The following is a 20,898-nucleotide window of genomic DNA, read 5'->3' on the forward strand; positions in this document are numbered from 1 at the left end:
CGCGGATAAATTTCAGCGGATCGATCCTCTCGTGTGTACGGGGCCTTAGGGATCTCCAAACTACAGAGCCCCATCCAGAGATAGCAAAATCCAGAGAAAGCAGTGTTATTCTCTCAAAACTTACGCTCTGTAGTTCTGCAGTCAGCAGACATGCAAACACTGTCCAATTTCACTCTAATTTCATAGAGATTTAATAGAAAAAATTACATACAGTAGGTGTTTGTGATATTGTGTTTTTAGCACGACAGCATCGCGCTGATTCTCGGCGACATGGTGCCGAGATCTCGCCGACATCTCACACTCACTGGAATAGTGACAGCACATCCCAGCAAGCGCGTCACAGAAGCGACGGGAGAGTTTTTAAAATAATTTATTTTTCTGCTCTGGAGGCTCCCCCTGTCTTCTTTATTAGCTCTGTTTACCAGGGGGGGCTTCTTCTTTGACATCTTCGGGTGGGTGGGGGCCGCCGTCTGGTTCTCTTCCACCGCCGGGGGGGGTCGCTTTTAAAAAAGCCCCCACCCCCCGGCGGGTTTCCTCCGGCGTCTTCGGCTGTCCGGTGCCTTCTTCCGTGCTGTACGTCTTCTTCTCCTTCCGTGCTGTGAGTTCTTCTTCCGTGCTGTGACGTCATGTTCTTCACTTCTCTCCTTCTCCCGATGTTGACACGTCGCCTTTCCTCACTGCAATGACAAGTGCATGGCTTGCATCGGATTTATATAGACCTCACAATCCCATCATGCTCTGGTACCTACCCATGTGATACCTACCCACGTGGGTAGGTATCACATGGGTAAGTACAGAGCATGATGGGACTGTGAGGCCTATATAGGTCCGATGCAAGCCTCGCACATGTCATTGCAGCGAGGAAAGGCGACGTGTCAACATCGGGAGAAGGAGAGAAGTGAAGAACATGACGTCACAGCACGGAAGAAGAACTCACAGCACGGAAGGAGAAGAAGACGTACAGCACGGAAGAAGGCACCGGACAGCGAGAGGAAGAACCGGGGTGCGCCGAGTCAACAGCGGAGAGCGGTGAACATAGAAGGAGACCCCCGGAGAGTTGAGAAGACCCCCCGGATAGCGGAGAAGACCCGTCGGGATAGAGGAAGAAGAAGCCCCCCCGCCGAAGACGCCGGAGGAAACCCGCCGGGGGGTGGGGGCTTTTTTAAAAGCAAACCCCCCCCGGCGGTGGAAGAGAACCAGACGGCGGCCCCCACCCACCCGAAGACGTCAAAGAAGAAGCCCCCCCTGGTAAACAGAGCTAATAAAGAAGACAGGGGGAGCCTCCGGAGCAGAAAAATAAATTATTTTAAAAACCCTTGTGTGGTGTGTTTATTAACTTTGACATTTTTCCTACAGGTGAATGGTTAGGGGTACGATGTACCCCATATCCATTCACTTAGGGTGGGGGGCCGGTATCTGGGGGCCCCCTTATTAAAGGGGGCTCCCAGATTCCGATAAGCCTCCCGCCCGCATACCCCGACAACCAACGGCCAGGGTTGTCGGGAAGGGGCCCTGTCCTCATCAACATGGGGACAGGGTGCTCTGAGGTGGGGGGGCCGCAGTGCGCCCCCCTGCCCCAGAGCACCCAACCCCCCCATGTTGAGGGCATGCAGCCTGGTATGGCTCAGGAGGGGGGGGGGGCGCTCGTCCCCACTCCCTTCCTGGCCGGCCGGGTAGCGTGCTTTGGTTACGGGTCTGGTATGGATTGTAGGGGGACCCCCCTACGCCATTTTTTTTGGCGTAGGGGGGCTCTCCTTACAACCCATAACAGACCTAAGGGCCCGGTATGCTCCTGAGGGGGGAACCCATGCCGGATTTTTATTTAAAATCCGGCGGGGACTTCCCCCTCAGGATTCATAACAAACGCTGCACACGTGTAGAATTGGCGGGAATCCAAGTCGGATCTCCCGTCGCTTCTATGACGGCTCTGTCTCCATCGCGGCAAGCCAGCTCGGCGCTGGCTCCCGCGATGGGGCTCGTAGGTGGTCAATCTCGCCGAGAAAGGGAGCGAAATTGACACAATATCGCGTTCACCTAATGTACAAAAAGGAAAAATACTTGCTCAGTGTTCAATGTAATAGTTTTGGGCTACATGGATACAGTTTTCACCCTCCAGGGGTTTTCAAATCTATCCCCTGTAGTCAACTTGTTTGTGTTTCTAGAATTGTGAATGACCCTGATACACGGGCAGGGCTGTCTTAATGAGAGGGCACACCTGGGCACTGCCCAGGGGCCCCAGCTTCATGGGGGGCCCATGCACTTTCCCTAAAGCAGCTGGTCCTTGAGCCCACACTGCCCCGAAATTGGTGTCCCCATGATGGCACTGAGAGTGATAAATACACATGGGAGGCAGTCTGCCTCCTACCTACTTGATGTCTGTTTACCTGCACTGTCATCATTGTAGGGGCCCCAGAGCATTACCTTGCCCAGGAGCCCATGATGTTATTAAGATGGCCCTGTACACGGGACATTAGATTAGATGAGATGGAGGGCAAACTCTGACAACCTAGGATATCCTTGCAGTGAGATGAAAAAGGAATGGGACAATTTGTCCCATACAATCCTAAACTTCAGGTCCTCGGAGGCTGCCTTTCATCTCACAATTTCATCCAATCTCTAACCGTATCTTTAATATAATTAAAAAAATGGTTGATTTTAAATAGCAAGTATCCGTCTGTAAAAAAAAAATATTTTTCATCTTTACCCTCCTATCGTCTGTGGCAAACTATACATGATAGATTGGTCAAATCAGATCAATATTATCCATCAGTACCGCCTGTTACATGCATTGTAATAGTATGATTAAGGTAACCTTTTTTTCCTATCCACACAAAGGCTATAATATACAAATTCAGGATCATTACACATGCCAATCGTCCTATGTATATCATAAAATGTCCCTGTGGTCTACTATACAGTATCTCACAAAAATTAGTACACCCCTCACATTTTTGTAAATATTTTATTATATCTTTTCATGTGACAAGCGAGTGTACAGCTTGTATAAAAGTGTAAATTTGCTGTTCTCACAAAATAACTTAACACAGCCATTAATGTCTAAACCGCTGGCAACAAAAGTAAGTACATCCCCTGTGGTCTGCACAGAGTCCTGACCTCAACCCAATAGAGCACCTTTTGGATGATTTAGAGCGGAGGCTGCGAGCCAGGCCTCCTCGTCCACATCAGTGCCTGACCTCACAAATTTTTTCCAAGATAAAAGTTTATTAAGTCATAACATATTACAGCAGTATAGTCGATTCAACTATTAAGCAGTTTGTAGCAATCACATAGTATAAACGGTACTACATACAAGTATCAGTGTGAGATATATATCTAGGTGTATAACTTATCAACAATTTAGGTTATTCAGTGGCATAGAAGAGAGTAAACACGAATCTTCATATGAGACAATATGGTAGCAATCATAGTAGAAGAGTCAGCTGTATCCTGACTGTTATGATAGAGGTCATCGGGACTAACCTATAGATCAACAGGAAGCAGTAATGCCTATAACGATCAGTAGGATTAATCCCCCACTTAACCCACCCCTAACGGGGGCAAAACTGTGGGCAATGTGGGGGTAAACTTGAAAAGTACATATCCGAGGGAATTTGAGGGAGATCCTGGTCTGTTTATGTAACAAATTACACCAGTCTAATTTATAACCTAAGGGACATATCTCCGTAGGTTGTTTGCCGAGTTATGTAGCGTTAGACCCTTGGGGGATGGGAGGTAAGGTCAAGGCCTCCCTATGCACTTAAACTAGGGCTGCAATATATCCATTAGGTCCTAACAGAGAAGCTCAGGGGCAGTTGGGAAGGGCAAGGGGAGGTAAAGGGGGAAAACAGGGGGACCAGAGAGCGAGAATATAGAAGGTAAGGAAAGTAGTTACGTAGGGTCAGTCAAGGTGGTCAGAGGAAACTGTCAATAAGTCAGTAGGAAGAGATTCTCTGTAAAATGTCCAACAATTCCAAGTAAGCCTGAATGTCTCAGCTGCATCCCTTGCTTGGTGGATCAGTCTCTCCATCATCTCAATTTTATTAACTCTGGTATGCCAGTCCTGTATGGTTGGAGGGAGAAGGTCCTTCCATCGCAATGGGATACACTGAGAGGCTGCATTGATCAAATGTATCATTAGCGACTTACGGTATGTCGACTGTGGCAAAGAGGTATGATGTAAAAGATATTGTTCGGGGGTAAAGTCAGGTGTGAGTGATGTTATGCGTGTAATGATTGAGTGGATGGATTTCCAGTACGGTTGAATCTTATGACAGTTCCACCAGATATGTAAAAGAGTACCTTCTGCCTCATTGCATCTCCAGCAGGTCGCCGGGACATTAGGGTAAAATTTATGTAGTGTATTAGGGGTTCTGTACCAACGTGAGTATATCTTATATCTGTTCTCTTGTGCAGAAACATTGATCGAGCCCTTGTGAATATGTGTCCAAATGGAGTTCCAGTCATCATCAGAAAGGGAGATCTGTAAATCAGTTTCCCATTTGTCGTGAATAGAGGCCATTGAGGAAGCTGTGGGTGTGAGCATGGAATATAATATCGAGATTAAATGCCGTTGTGGAGCAGAGGAAACACATAAATTTTCAAGGGGTGTGAAATCTCTGCTCCACAGGGCAGGTGTAGGAGAATTTTGTAGAAAATGCCTGATTTGGAAAAATTTGAAGCGTGGAATTTGAAAGGTAGGAAATTTCAATACCATAGCAGACTGGGATAAAAGTGTGCCTTTATTAAAGAGTTGGTGAGCTCGTAGGGAGGGTTCGGTTCGAGTTGCCTGTGGGGCTACAGTATTGACACCATCTGGGAAACCAGGGTTATGTGTAAGAGGGGTCATGGGACCAGGAAAAGGTGTCAAGCCTGGCTCTTTAAATGTTGTCCTGAGACATGAAAGGGTTGGACCAATCAGAGGGTGTGAAGTGCAGTTCCTGGGGGTGAGGGGTCGGTCTATCCAGGGAAGGTGAGATATTCGGAAGCCTACAAAGGCTTCTTCTAGCTCAACCCAATCTTTATTCTTTCCATGGATGTGCCAGTCGACTATACGTGTGAGAAGACAGGCCCGGTGATATCTGGAGAGATCCGGGATCCCAATGCCTCCCTTCGTTTTGGGCAGAGATAATCTGTCCCAACTCAATCTGGCTGAATGCCCACCCCAGAGAAAGGTCCGACACATTGATTTAAAGGAATTTAGGAATGAGGCTGGGAGTCTAATTGGGATTGCTTGTAATAGGTATAACAGTCTTGGAAGGACGTTCATCTTTAAAACAGCCGCACGTCCAAACCAAGAAAATGTGCCTTTAGTCCAGGTCTCTAAGTCAGCCTTAATTGATTGTAGTGCAGGAGGGAAGTTACGGGTAAAGAGATCAGAGAGTTTTGCAGGGAGTTTAATTCCTAGATATGTTATATCTTTAGAGTCCCATTTAAAAGGAAAATTTTTTTTGCACAGGTCCACAGTCTCCACCGGCAGTGAAACATTCAAGGCTATTGACTTACTGAAGTTAATACGCAGATTGGAAAGTGTATGGAATAATTTGAAATCTTTAAGAAGGTTGGGCAAAGTGATCAGGGGATTTGTGAGAAACAATAGGATGTCATCCGCATACGCGGCTATTTTATATTGGCGATGTTTGATGTCAATGCCCCGTATATCTGGATTATCTCTTAGACAGTTCAATAGTGGTTCTAGAGAGAGAATGAAAATTAAAGGAGAAAGTGGGCACCCCTGCCTGGTTCCATTGCGCACCGAGAAGGCGTCCGACAGTCGACCATTGACTTTAACACGTGCAGAAGGGACTGAATAGAGTGTTAAAACCATTTGCATAAAATGTGAGGGCAAACCTAGCTTGCGAAGAGCAGCTTCCATGTAGTCCCAGGCCAACCTGTCGAACGCCTTCTCGGCATCCAGGGACAGCAAAAATCCCTTGGTCTTAGATTTTGACAACCAGTGGTGGATATTTATCGCCTTTATGGTGTTGTCCCTGGCCTCTCTGCCAGGGACAAAACCCACCTGGTCTGTCGAGATTAGGGACGGTAGATGAGTGAGCAATCTATTAGCTAAAATCTTCGCGAATAGCTTTAAGTCAACATTGAGCAATGATATAGGCCTGTAGTTAGGGACTAATGTACTATCTTTCCCAGGTTTCGGCACTAAAGCAATATGAGCCTCAAGGAGGTCCGATCCAGTTGCCGGTAAAAATGGTAGGTCATTAAATGCCCTAACAAGATGGGGGATCAGGAGAGGGGCAAAAGATTTGTAGTATCCCGAGCTAAAGCCATCAGGACCAGGGCTTTTACCTGATTTTGCTTGTTTTAGGGCAACTAGAGCCTCTTCTATTGATATTGGTGAGTTTAGGTAATCCAAATTAGGTATTGGGGTGGGGGGTAGACCGTACTTGGAGAGGAAGTCGTCAATCAGTTTTTTTCTATGAGCTGGAGTCCCCGAACCTGGTGGTGTAGGTAAGTTGTATAATGAGGAGAGGAAGGATGTAAATTGTTTGGCAATTAAATCCGATCTATGCAAGTTTTCACCTGTTGGGGTAGTTATAGAGTGTATTGTATTGAGTTCTTTCTTTTTCTGCAATGCGTGAGCTAATAGTTTACTGGATTTGTTGCCAAACTCATAATATAGCTTGTGAGTTAAGGCAAATCTATATTTTAAACGTGCGTGAAGCTCTGCCTGCAGACCTTTCCTGGCTTCTAATAAAGCTTCAAGAGAGTGTACAGCTAGGGAGCGTTTGTGGGCCCCTTCCAGGGTCCTGATTTTGGCAAGAAGTTCTTCAAGTCGAGCCTCACGCAGTTTGCGGCGTTTGGACATGATAGAGATAATCTTCCCCCGGAGAACACATTTGTGAGCTGCCCATACAGAAGCTGGGGTTATCTCTGGCGATGAATTATCCGAAAAGTAGTGCGTTATAGATTCTGACAATTCAGCTATGCAACTCTGATCCAAAAGGATAGAATCGTCCATTCGCCATACAGGTCGACCAGGGATCCGACCCCTCCAAGTAAGTGTAATAGCGATTGGGTGGTGATCTGATAACACCATGGGTTCAATGGAAGCGCTGGTGAGTCGAATAAGGTCCTCCTGGGTGATAAAAAAATAGTCGATACGTGAATACCTGGCGTGCAGGGGTGAGAAATAAGTGTAGTCTTTAGTTGTGGGGTATAATGAACGCCAGGTATCATGTAGGGTAAGCAGATCTAATTGGGTTTTAACTGCTCGCAATGTACGATAGGTTAGGCATGAGGAGCCATTCGAAGCATCAAGGAGGGGAGTTAGTGGTACATTAAAGTCCCCACCCATGATCAGCATTCCAGATCGAAAAACCGTGAGTTGTTGGACAGTGTCTCGGAAGAAACTAACGTGTTGTGAATTTGGTGCATAGATATTTGCGATTGTAACTGGAGAGTTGAATATTTTGCCTTTAAGGAAGATGAATCTTCCATTAGGATCAGTTTCAACATCTTCCACTTTAAGTGGGCAATGTTTGGATAATAGAATGGACACTCCTCTGGTTTTTGAAACATCATTAGTGGCATGAAATACAGTAGGGAAATGGCGACTTCGAAGGACGGGAATACTGTCTGACCTAAAGTGAGTTTCTTGAAGTAATACAATTTGGGGTTTCTCTTTATGTAAAGAGGAGAGCAATAAAGAGCGCTTTTCAGGTGTGTTTAATCCTCTGATGTTAATGGAGTACAGCTTAAGATTTAAAAAAGGCATGTCTTGGTTAGTAGGTTGCAAGGATGGGGTAGGAGAGTCAGTCATTGTCGTGGGGAAGGAGGGAAACGAAAGTTGAACAGGGAATCCAAGGTGGGATAGGTATATGGGGTAGAAAGGAGAATCTAGTGTTAGACACGTAAGGAGGTCTATGAGCCCTCAAAGAGTTGAGAGTTTGAGAAATGACGAAGGGTATGATGACTACCCTAAAAATAAAAGGGAATGCCGTTAGGCGAAGGGTGCGGTGCACCTCAATTATAGAAACCACGACCAGCGGGTATAAGGGCTACCAGGCCCTACCGTATGGGGGTTGGTCTGTCCTATAATGAAGAACAGCTGAGATATCGATGTAGCCGGTGACGTCTGCTCTAAGTATTAACAAAAAGTGAAAACAGTGAAAGCAGCATATGCCACCTCAGAACACCACACATTACCATGTGCTATTTGCCAGCTATATGTAGATAAACTGAAAAAGTACAGCTACTGTACAAGAACCACTCCCTGGAACAGTTGAGGATTTACCTATTGTCTGAAGAGACCTATCCTTAAAACCCGGAATCTAAACTCGGTCTGGAGTAGCATTTATTAACTACTTCCCCATGTTGTGAGGGAGCCCTTTCAGACCGTATGGTCCGAGAATGCTAGGCCATCATAACCCTCGTCTAACCTGTGATCCAGAGTCAGCCCAGACCCCAGGGACAGATGAACAACCGGGAAGGGCCTGTGTATAATATCACTGGGGATATATATCACTGTATTCAGAACTCTAAAACATTACCAACAGATATATTAAGCATTTAAGAGAAAACAATATTCAAAATTAAAATGCTTCAAATTTAAATTTCATCGTGCCCATGTGCGGGTACTGGTGATTATTAACCTGTATGCTAAAGGCTGCAGAACTGGGGCCCTGCATTGTCTGTCGGTGTTTCTGTATTAGAATTCAATGTTTGACAGAAGTATATTGCATTTTCTTCCTTGCAAGGCCACCGGCTAAAACGTAGAAAGTTCAAAGCTCCCAATGTCTATAGTAATGAGTGTCAAAAGCGTATAGAAGGAGACTGTTGTCGAGCATTGCTCAGATGTGGTTGTGTGATAATATTTATACCACACAAAACAAGGGGTGTAATAGTATCATATTAGAGAGGTATCAAAAACATGGTGGAAAAAAGGTTACAACATAACATCTTGGGTGTTCAAAAATCTCCATCACATTTGTGAAAATGACCGAAGATGGTAAATAGTAAATAAAACAGTTTGTAACATTGAAACAATGGGTATATGTGTTGCCAAACAACCTGGTTGGGAAGTTTCAACAGGGCTTCATCTAATTGATTTCTCGAGATGCGACAGTGAAGAGGCTGATTTGTGGACATCAGTAGTTAGGTGTCCTTATCCAGTCTCTGTCTATATAGGTATACAGTAAAGTGACCGGGGTTTTCAAGAGAAAGGGGACTGCTCTTTCTTAGACACAATTAATTTGATCTTAGCGGTCTCTCCGGGCTCTCCGGGCTGCTGGCAATAGGGGTTCCTGGTGATCCCCACCGGGGGTTTGCGAGTCTCGCATGTTCCTCGATTCTGATGGAGATCTTCGGCGACGGAAGCTAGTGGTTTGTGTTTCCATTGGATCTGCACGTGGAGATGGCCATCTGTTGACTGACTGGCGATAAATCGCATACCACTCTGGCACCGACACAATGGGGATCCCTAATGTGTCACAGAAGCGTGGCAGGTCTTCTGGGACCTTGAGTAGTGCAGTACGGCCTTGATGAGTAGCGGAAAGGCAAAAGGGGAACTTCCACTTATAGCCTATGTTTTTCCCCCTTAATACCTCCAGTAAGGGCCTGAGATCACGGCGATGTTTAAGTGTAATACCGGATAGGTCCTGATAAAGCTGTATCGGTGCACCATCATGTGATAAACGTTTGCCCCTTGCCTTTCTCAGTATGTCTTCCTTTAATCTAAAATCCGCCAGACAGCATACAATGTCTCTAGGTGGATCCGACTCTCTACCTTTGGGGCGTAGTGCACGATGAATCCTGACTATGTCAATTGCTGTTTGAGGGGGTCTTTCTAGGATAAAGTTGAAAATGGCCGTTACAGAGCTAGGAATAAGGTCCCCTTCAACCGATTCTGGCATACCTCTAATCCGTAGGTTCTGGCGTCTTCCACGGTTGTCAAGGTCCTCCATATGACGGTTAATATCCCTTAATTGGAGGGTGTGATCGTCAACTTTTATTGTTGAGCGTCTCAGAACCGTTTCTTGATCCTCCAGAGCGCTTTCGGTCTGTGCAACCCTGTTTGTGAGGGAGCGGAACTCTAGGCGTAGTTCTGAAATGGCTGTTGCCAAGGTTTCCTTAATATCTAAAGCAACGCTTTTGAGGTCATCAATAGTCAGGGTCCGGTGTGAGCCTGTGTCATGCGATACCGGTAAAGCCCGTCCTCGGGGAGCAGCGGGAGATGACGGCTCCGGACTTAGTATAATCTCATTCCCCTCTGAGTGTAAAGGTTGCTCCATTTCTGAGGTGATTCTCTGGCGGGACGACGTCATGTTGTTTCTCGGCGCTCTGAATAGCTCCGGTGTGTTTTGTGACCCAGCGCCGGTATTTTCCCTTGGCGAACGGGACCGGGATGCAGAGTTGTGTCTAGAGGCTGTACCCATTCCAAAACGACGGGTTAAATTAGGCTGGGTGATCTGCAAATAGCTCGGGTTGCTCTGAGGTGACAGGAGCTGAGAGCTTAAGCGTCCATTCTCCTCACGGTCCAGGCCACGCCCCCTTCTCTGACCTCACAAATTTGCTTCTGGAAGAATGGCCAAACATTCCCATAGACACACTCCTAAACCTTGTGGACACCCTTCCTGGAAGAGTTGAAGCTGTTATAGCTGCAAAGAGTAGGCTAACTCAATATTAAACCCTACGGACTAAGGCCCCGTACACACGGTCGGTTTGGTCTGATGCGAATGAACCGAAGTTTATTTTCATCGGACCAAACCGACCGTGTGTATAGGCTATCGGTCTGTTTTCCTTCGGTCCAAAATTTTAAAACATGCTTCAAAACCGAACCGATGGACCGTTGCCCCATCGGACTAAACCGATGGTTAGTACAGAAAAGCATCGGTTCAAAACCCGCGCATGCTCAGAATCAAGTCGACGCATGCTTGGAAGCATTGAACTCAGCACGTCGTGTATTTTACGTCACCGCGTTCTGACCCGATCGGATTTTGAACTGATGGTGTGTACACACATCAAACCATCAGGCCACTTCAGCGGTGAACCGATGAAAACGATTCGTCGGACCATTCTCATCGGTTTTGTCCGACCGTGTGTACGGGGCCTAAGAGTATAATGCCGTTAAAGTTCATGTGTGTGTAAAGGCAGGTGTCCCAATACTTTTGGTAATATAGTGTATACTGTCTGTACAGTATAACAGGTTTCCTTTATGAAAAAAATAAGCTATTTTCCACAATATAAAAAAATAACTAAATATTGTCAAAATGGAACGGAATTTAAAAAAATTGAATAGAACACTTTTCATAGCTTGGCCGCTATATCATCAGAAGTATTTACATATTAAATGCATTATTTAAGAAGTTGCAACCAAGTATTTTAAGGTATTAAGGTACTTTATTTTATCTTACACGCTTCATACCTAATGCCAAGAAAGGATTAGTCTAATTTACCATAATCACTAACTCTGAAGGTGCGCACAGCCTGTGAGTCGCTGGTGACACAAATGAATATTCACTGGAACTTGGAGATAAAATAATGGCATCTTGAGAGTTTGCTTTAGAGCTCCACCGTGGGAGTATTGTCAACTGATTTATTTCTAGCCCTTACAGGTTTCTTTCTGAGACTAGCTTCAATACACTTAACTGAGCATTATAGAACAACAATTCATCAGGACTTGGGACTTTTGTTTCCTCTAGATCAGCCAAATATATATTTTTAAGTAACGGTCTAAATAACTGTATCCCTGAGGTCAGTGGAGCAATTCTACGACTTAATAATAAAACAATTATGCAAGAATTTGATCACAAATAATGTTTATGAAAAATAAAAAGTGGCTTTTTGGGGTTAGTGCTTACTGGTATTATATTTGTGTTTGTTTTTTATTGTTAGAGAACTACAAAACAATACAATTTAGTTGCTTTTACTTTAAAAAAGTATACATGGAGATTGCAAAGTCAACAGCATTTTACAATAGAGAACACAATAGATAAACATTGATAATAATACAGAACATATATAGAGATAAAGAGAAAGAACATTTAAAAAAGAGAAAGTTATTAGAGAGGGAAGCATACAAACAACAGACCATAACTTTATCAAACAAATACAGATACTGTGTTATGCTGATGATATAGATGTCTCTGCAAGATTTAAGGACATTCTAATCAAAACTTTCCTAGTTCTGGAGTCTTGTAGGGCAAGGATTTTAAACTTCTGGGTACTCAAATAATAGGATTATTACAGTGCTGGGACCTAAGAGGTGAATTATTACCTAAGTGTTAGCAAAACTATACAAACGAAAAATAACATTGTTAAGTTAATAAAAAATAAAATAAACATACAAACACTTGTAGAGGTACCCCCGTAAGAGCTGCTGAGTGTTGTGGTCCATCTGTCACTCTGCCCAGCCAGGCATACAATTTCAAGCATCCAGAGACATGAAAGAGTGCTTGCACTTGTTTTTGAATTTTTATTGAGGGGAAATAAGCCTGGATAGTGATGGGGAACTTATTAGATGCCCAGATAATCAAAGTCAAAGTTGGGACTTCTATATACATCACAGTATATACACATCTCTTCTCCTCCTGAATATCACTTCCTTTCAGATAATCAAACTTCTCTCCTGCTGCACATCGCTTCCTTTCTTTTGTACTCTCCGGACTTAGCTGGGAAAGTTTACAAAAATAAGCTCCTGGGCCCAGGGCATCTAAAAAAAAAGGTACAAATGGGATGGGGTAAAGGGAACAAACTGGGACAGGGCTATACACAAATAAATATGTACAAAAATATAGGAAATATCTGCTATTTACATCATGTACAGCATAACACAGCTGACTACAGGTTCCTGTAGCTAACATCAACACATAATAAAATACAATTTGAGCCAGAGCATCTCTCCCTCAAGAGAATTATTCTGCCCGCAGAGGTCTTGACTCCAGCCGGAGAGCGATGGACAGTCGTCCCATCCCAGGAGAGCCTGAAAAGACAAAAAACACAGCAACGTCCTATTCTAACAACTACCTATACATTTTACTGAGTTTTCTGTCAGGAGGGGGTTATAAACCCGCTGACAGAAATGATTGCATCAAAACAGCATACATCACTTCAAATACATTTTCCTTCTTGTTCTGTCAGGAGGGGATTATAGCCTGCTGACAGAAATAATAAAGGAGAAAAAAACACAGCATAAGAAGTGGACAGTACTCTTCGGAGTTCCCGATGGAAGGGGCCCCTCCCCGAACTGACAGGCTCCTTAAAGAGTTAATTCAAGAATCAAACCTCACCCTATGTCTTCTTTAATAGAAATGTTTCATCGATTGGGCACGAGACAGGGTGGTAGGCCGGTCTGATTCTGCAAAAGTCAGGGAGGAACACATTCTGCAACTCTCCAGCAGTCTATGGGAATATTTCAAAGGTGAGCTGTACACAACAACAGTCCTTCACGCATAGAAATGTGGGTCAGGTAGTCTCTTCCTACCTCCCCCTTCCTCTTTGAGACTGAGTGACTCCTTGTAGGCCTTCTTGCCTTCACGATCATCACCCGGTCTTTGTGGATTACTCTCCCCAGCCGCCATTCCTGCCAAATGTCCTCAAAGTGGGCCCAGGTCTTCTCTGGCACCTGCAAAGGCTTGGGGATGTGCAGATACTCCCACACCAGGTCCTTCTCCCACTGTCCCTGGGAGTTCTCAATGATGTCCATGGTCTCAGGAGGGACATAGGGATAGACCAGATCAACTTTGCGCTGAACCTACTTCTGAAACTGGGAAAAAACCTGGGCAGTTCTCTGGACTTTCCTTTTCCAGGGAAGACACAAGCATCTGGGGACCTCTTGACCCACTGCCTATATTAAGCTGCTCTGGTCTGGGTGGTGGAAGGTCTGTTGTGGAAAAGTTTTCTGCTACTGATGGAGGTTGCTGCAGCTTCTTCAGTTCCCATAGCTGACACTGATACATCTCCTCCCTCGGACTGGACCTCCAGGACCTGGGAACTTCCTGTCTCCCATTTCTCCTCCAAGCTCATACTGTGAGATGACCACTCCGCTAGCTTCTCCAGGGACCCAAACTCATCTTGCAATTTGGGAAAACCCCAATCTATGGCCCTGTCCTTGCACCCTCCTTCTGGCTCACCTGAGGGCTCATTCTTCTCCAACACTGGCTCCTTCCAGAAAGGGTTAGCAAGGGACACAAGGGCGTCCAGCATTTCAGGGACTACTTCTGGTTCTTGCTGGGCAGTACTAACAGTTACCAGGTCCCCGATAGGGATGAGCCGAATACCCCCCCATTTGGTTTGCACCAGAACCTTCGAACGGACCGATTGTTCGCGCGAACCTTAGAACCCTATTGAAGTATATGGGATTCGAAAGTTTGAAATCAAAATTGCGAATTTTAAAGGCTAATATGCAAGTTATTGTCGTAAAACAGGGTTGGGCACCCGGGTCTTGCCCCAGGGAACATTCATCAATGGAAAAAAACTTTTTTAAAACTGACGCTTTTACAAGCGGTGAAAACAAGACAGGGACTGTAGGTTTGTTGTTAAGTAGAATCTATTTGTAATTTTGAACTGGTACTTTTTCAAAGTGTAGCTCCAGCCAAAAAAATCTATTTTTAAGCTTTTTGGAAAACATAGAGAAGGATTTTCACCCCTGTAACATTTGTTTTGCTGTCTGTGCGCATCTGTTCAGAAGATTGCACCTCACTTTCTGTCCCAATGACAAATGTTTTTTTGAAAATTAGTTTTTTTTAGTAAAACAAGGATTGGGGATAAAGCATCAGTGGACAGGAGACACCTCTTACAGAAGAGAATTTCCCTTCCTAGGGGTAGATTTCCTCTCACTTCCTGTTGTCTCCTTCCGTTTGCAAGTAGGAGCTGTTTGTAAGTTGTATGTTTGAAAGTAGGGGCCTGCCGTATATACTCTGCAGAAATTTGGGCCCTAGGTGTTGCTGTTGCCACAACACTGTAAGCCCTCACAGTTATTCTTGGTGGGCGCTGGAACGCTCTGCTGTGTGAACTATTATATCAAGAATTGTAATTACATGCCATTGTTGAACAGTGGTAGAAAAATTGGGCCTTTGTTGGTGGTGGTGGTGCTGATGCCACAACACTGTAAGCCCTCACAGTTACTCTTGGTGGGTGCAGGAATGGGTCCTGCTGTGAAATATTAGATCAAGAATTGTAATTACATGCCCTGTTGAACCGGGGCAGAAACATTGGGCCTTTGTTGGTGGTGGTGCTGGTGCCACAACACTGTAAGCCATCACAGTTACTCTTAGTGGGCGCAGGAATGGGCCCTGCTATGAAATATTAGATCAAGAATTGTAATTACATGAACAGGGGCAGAAAAACTAGGCCTTAGGCACTGGTTCCACAACACAGCAACCCCTCACAGATACTCTAGTTGGAGCGCACTAATGAGCCCTGCTGCAAAGTATTGCATCAAAAATTTTAATTAAACACCCCTGTAAAACAGGGGCAGAAAAATTGGGCCTTAGGCACTGGTGTTGGTGCCGCAACACTGCAACCCCTCACAGATACTCTAGTTGGAGCTAATACTCTGTGGTATTAATATAAGAACACCAGCAAATGTATCCACATAGCATTAGGTGCACACTGTGCACAGGACACCAAGTGAAAATTCTTGCTGATCAGTCACTGGCTGTGGTATTAATATGAGAACAACAGCAATTGTATTTACGTAGCTTTAGGTGCACACTGTGCAGAGGACACAGTACACCAAGTGAAAATACTTGCAGATCCCTGCCTGTGGTATTAATATGAGATCACCAGCAAATGTATTGACATAGCTTTAGGTTAACACTGTGCAGAGGACACAGTACACCAAGTGAAAATACTTGCTGATCAGTCACTGTCTGTGGTATTAATATGACAACACCAGCAATTGTATTTACATGGCTTTAGGTGCACACTGTGCAGAGGACACAGTACACCAAGTGAAAATACTTGCTGATCAGCCACTGCCTGTGGTATTAATATGACAACAACAGCAATTGTATTCACGTGGCTTTAGGTGCACACTGTGCAGAGGACACAGTACACCAAGTGAAAATACTTGCTGATCAGCCACTGCCTGTGGTATTAATATGACAACAAGAGCAATTGTATTCACCTGGCTTTAGGTGCACACTGTGCAGAGGACACAGTACACCAAGTGAGAATACTTGCTGATCAGCCACTGCCTGTGGTATTAATATGACAACAACAGCAATTGTATTCACGTGGCTTTAGGTGCACACTGTGCAGAGGACACAGTACACCAAGTGAGAATACTTGCTGATCAGCCACTGCCTTTGGTATTAATATGAGAACAACAGCAATTGTATTCACGTACCTTTAGGTGCACACTGTGCAGAGGACACAGTACACCAAGTGAAAATACTGCAGCTAGCACAATCACCTGCCTGCCTGTCAGTATATTAGGAAGAGCAGATCTAGCTAAACTCAATACAGTGTATACATTTATATATACAACACCTGGGATGCATATATATCCTCTACACACTGTAACGCTAACTGACTAACCTGCCTGCCTGCCTGCTCTATCTAACTCAAAAAAATGACACACTCTCTCTGTCTCTCTCTGTTAACCACCGCAAAACACTACACAAGGCCGACTTCCAGGCGGCCTTATATAGTGTGGGGCGTGTACTAAACCGCCTGATCCGTAATTGGCCAAAGCCACCCTGGCTTTGGCCAATTATGGCTCTCCGTTTTTTGCGCGCTGTGATTGGCCATGCGGATCATAGTGCATGCTTGGCCAATCATCAGCCAGCAATGCACTGCGATGCCGCAGTGAATTATGGGCCGTGACACGCCACTCGAGTTTGGCGAGAACGACCCATAACATTCGTAATTCGACGAACGATCGAACATACGATGTTCGAGTCGAGCGTGAGTTTGACTCGAACACGAAACTTATCCCTAGTCCCCGACCAGGCTGCAGGCCACAGGCCACGACAGACTCCTTTTCCCTCATGTCACTGACTTTCACAGGGGAGTCACCAGGCTCAAACTCCACTCCGCCTTTTTGGGATGTCTCCAGGCCTGCTCCAGCCTTCTGGGACTTCAGTCCTGAGTACAGGCCCACATTGTAGTACTGTGGCTCCTGCTGGCTGGATGCAAGCCGGGAAAGCGATTCACAATGACTGCACTGGATCCATGCACTGACCACCGTGGTCAGTATCTGGCATTATCAACACAGCAGGCACAGTCACTCCATCCCCTCAATCGTCCTGAGGGCGAATTCCCCACGATGCTCCAACCAGACACTGGTGTCCACCATTGTCTGCTCCTACAAATCAGGCAACCAGGTCACACTGCGAAACTGATAGGCAGGCCCCTCCCTCTGCGTGCTTCTGTAACCCCTTGTTAGACTAACTGAAGTTTACAGGCACACTGTAACTAGTGAGATTTGTCTGGGCATGTCGCTCGGCACCGACTGTGCCCAAGCAACTGAGAGCAGATAGTCGCTGACTTTTCCGGTGGTTGCCAGAAGCAACAATAAAGTTTGTAGCTCATACCTCACTGAAAGTAAAACTTCTAGCACAGTCCTGCCCGCAGGCACTCACAGTAGATACTTCCAGGCACACTTTACTGTTTAAAGCAGGAGTTTGAAGCACAAGTTCAGGATGTCCAGCTAAAGCAGACCACTTGACATATTTGTAATGCATTTTGAGATGTCCAACATTAGCAGATAGCTAGACATATTTGTAATCCATGGGCGTAATCGCCCACTGTGGTTGCCATGGGTGACAGCACATGGTAAAAGTTACTGAATTGCAGGTTTAAAGCAAAGGTGTCCATCCCAGCCATGGTTTGGGCAACTGGGTAAGCAGGTAGCAATATTTTGAACTTGAAGGCAGCTCCTGTTGGTTGCTATGGACAACAACACTTAATGCCGTAGTACTGAATGCAGGCAGAGCACTCAGATCCTTCCCCTAAATTCAATTCCTCAATTGGTGGAACAAAATGCAGTTCCTCGACTCGTTCAACTTCAGTTGCTAGGGTCAATGTCTAGCAGGTTACCTGTGAACAGACATCCCGGATGAGCCCCCAAATGTAGCGGTACCTTCGTAGGAGCTGCTGAGTGTTGTGGTGCGTCTGTCATCCTGCCCAGCCAGGCACACATTTCAAGCATCCAGAGACATGAAACAGTCCTTGCACTTGTTTTTGTATTTTTATTGAGATGAAATAAACTTGCATAGGGATGGGGAACTTATGAGATGCCCAGATAATCAAAGTCAAAGTTGGGACTTCTATATACATCACAGTATATACACTCCTCTTCTCCTCCTGCACATCACTTCCTTTCTTGCACTCTCCGGACTAGCTAGCACTGATTTGGTAGACCTTTCACTGGTTCAGCCAGGCCTAAAGCTTTTTGGAATACTATTAGTGCCTTAAAAGTCCACCCAGGGGAACCCCCTTTTTCTTTTCTCAGGCCTAAAGCAGGTGCACTTTACAGGCAGGGACCGTGAACCCCTATAGTGTAGCAAAATATTGAAAAGTCCCAGTGCTAGCTGTCCCTGTGGCTACTGCTCCCAGTGCCATCTCTTCAGGCACTAGCAGCCCTTCTGGCTGTAGCTGCCTCTCTCCACTGCCCGTGACACCACCATCCTCCAGACTGACTCTGCGCCCATCCCAGACTGCGGCATCTCAGTCCTCTCAGGCGTGCCTCCCAGTCCACCCAATGGTGTGCTCACTCACCAGCCCTCTTGGCTGCCTCTGTGGAACTCCTGGAGACTTGTTCTGCAGTGTTTTCCCGCTGACCTTTCTTTCTCCTCCTGTTCAGGACACCTCTGTGGGCTGTAATAGGGTTGCATTCGCACCCGAGCCCAAACCCAAGGTCACCCCCCAGACTGGGGAGTTCCCTCAAAGGCCCCGACAGCATAACACTCCAGCTCCATCTTCCATCCAACTCCTCCCCAGCTGGGTCTGACAATCAAGATTGAGGATTGGTCAGAGCTCCACAGAACACCCCATGTGATTCCATCTCCCCTCCAGCCTCTCTGTCCAGAAAGCACTAGAAGATTCTGGAAAGAAGTAGGAGGTCCCAGGGCTGCCAGTCAAGCCTGGAAATGTACCGAAAAATAAACCTGTACTATTTCCCTAGCACACTAGAGGGTGCTACACACTAAATATATTTCTTCCCATTAAAGCATAATTCTTATTTTTATCATGTGTACAGTAAAATTGTGAAAAGCTAACCTATTGTTATTAAAACAATAATTGCAAAACAAAATAGCCTGCATTCAGGTTAAAATAAATTTGAAATACATCGCTATCATGAATGATGCCATCAAAAAAACACTTCTGTGACTTCACCTCTACTTGATTTTTTGATACTATATAGATCTGCACATTTTAAAGAGTACCAGATTTTTAATGACTTGTTTCCTAACATGTCACACGACTAATGTAGGGAGGCTGCAGTAAGCAGAATTTAAGCCAAAATGTATTCTGCTATATTTCTTTGATTATAAAAAAAAAAACAATAGGTGTATATTAATTGGTTTGTGTGACAGTTATAGCGTCTAAAAACTATGGTTTATACACTGAACAAAACTATAAACACAACACTTTGGTGTTTGTCCTTGTTTATCATGAGCTGAACTCAAAGATCTACAACTTTTTCTATGCACACAAAAGGCCTATTTCCCTCAAATATTGTTCACAAATCTGTCTGAATCTGTGTTAGTGAGCACTTCTCCTTTGCCGAGATAATCCATCCACCTCACAGGTGTGGGATATCAAGATGCTGATTAGACAGCATAATTGTTGCACAGGTGTGCCTTAGGCTAGCCACAATAAAAGGCCACCATGGGCCACTTGATCCACAACATTGACATCAGCAAACTATTCACCCACATGACGCCATAACGCTTTCTGGCATCTGCCCTGTACAGTGAAAACCGGGATGCATCTGTGAAGAGAACACCTCTCCAAAGTGCCAGATGCCATCGAATGTGAGCATTTGCCCACTCAAGTCGGTTACGACGGTGAACTGCAGTCAGGTCGAGACCCCGATGAGTATGACGAGCATGCAGATGAGCTTCCCTGAGATGGTTTCTGACAGTTTGGGCACAAATTCTTTGGTTATGCAAACCGATTGTTGCAGCAGCTGTCTGGGTGGCTGGTCATAGACAGTCTTGGAGGTTAAGATGCTGGATGTGGAGGTCCTGGGCTGGTGTGGTTACACGTGATCTGCGGTTGTGAGGCCAGTTGGATGTACTGCCAAATTCTCTGAAATGCCTTTGGAGACAACTTATGGTAGAGAAATGAACATTCATTTTAAGGGCAACAGCTCTGGTGGACATTCCTGCAGTCAGCATGCCAATTGAACGCTCCCTCAAAACTTGTGACATCTGTGGCATTGTGCTGTGTGATAAAACTGCACATTTTACTGTAGAGTGGCCTTTTAATGTGGCAATAATCATGCTGTCTAATCAGCATCTTTATATGCCACACCTGTGGGGTAGATAGATTATCTCGGCAAAGGAGAAATGCTCATTAACACATATTTAGACAGATTTGTGAACAATATTTGAGAGAAATAGGCCTTTTGTGTACATAGAAAAAGTCGTAGATCTTTAAGTTCAGCTCATGATAAATAGGGACAAACACAAAAGTGTTGCATTTATAATTTTTTCACATTGTATATTTAAAAATTTATCAATTCTGATGTACCTTCGGCCTATCTCATTTCTTGAGGCCCTAAAAGGCTTAGACAGTACACATTCATCCCAAATGGCCCCTTTTTGGAAAACATAGACAGTTGGAGGCATTTAGTAAGAGCCTTAGTGAACCTTAGTGAAAATTACATTTTTCTAAAAATTAAGAAATTAAATAACATTTTGTTTCTCAATTTATTCTACTGTCACCAGTACAGTACAGTGTCATCATATGACTGATTTGGTGGTGATT

The 20,898-nt window shown here is 45.0% G+C and overlaps 1 protein-coding gene across 2 annotated transcripts in view; it reads left to right on the forward strand.

Annotated features, from left to right (window-relative positions):
* The window catches only part of ADGRD1 (adhesion G protein-coupled receptor D1), an 802,257-nt gene that overhangs the window by 643,901 nt on the left and 137,458 nt on the right, over positions 1 to 20,898 (forward strand). The gene's annotated exons all lie outside the window — the stretch shown is intronic.

This window comes from Rana temporaria, chromosome 1 (assembly GCF_905171775.1).
Source record: "Rana temporaria chromosome 1, aRanTem1.1, whole genome shotgun sequence".
In the NCBI taxonomy this organism is placed as follows: domain Eukaryota; kingdom Metazoa; phylum Chordata; class Amphibia; order Anura; family Ranidae; genus Rana; species Rana temporaria.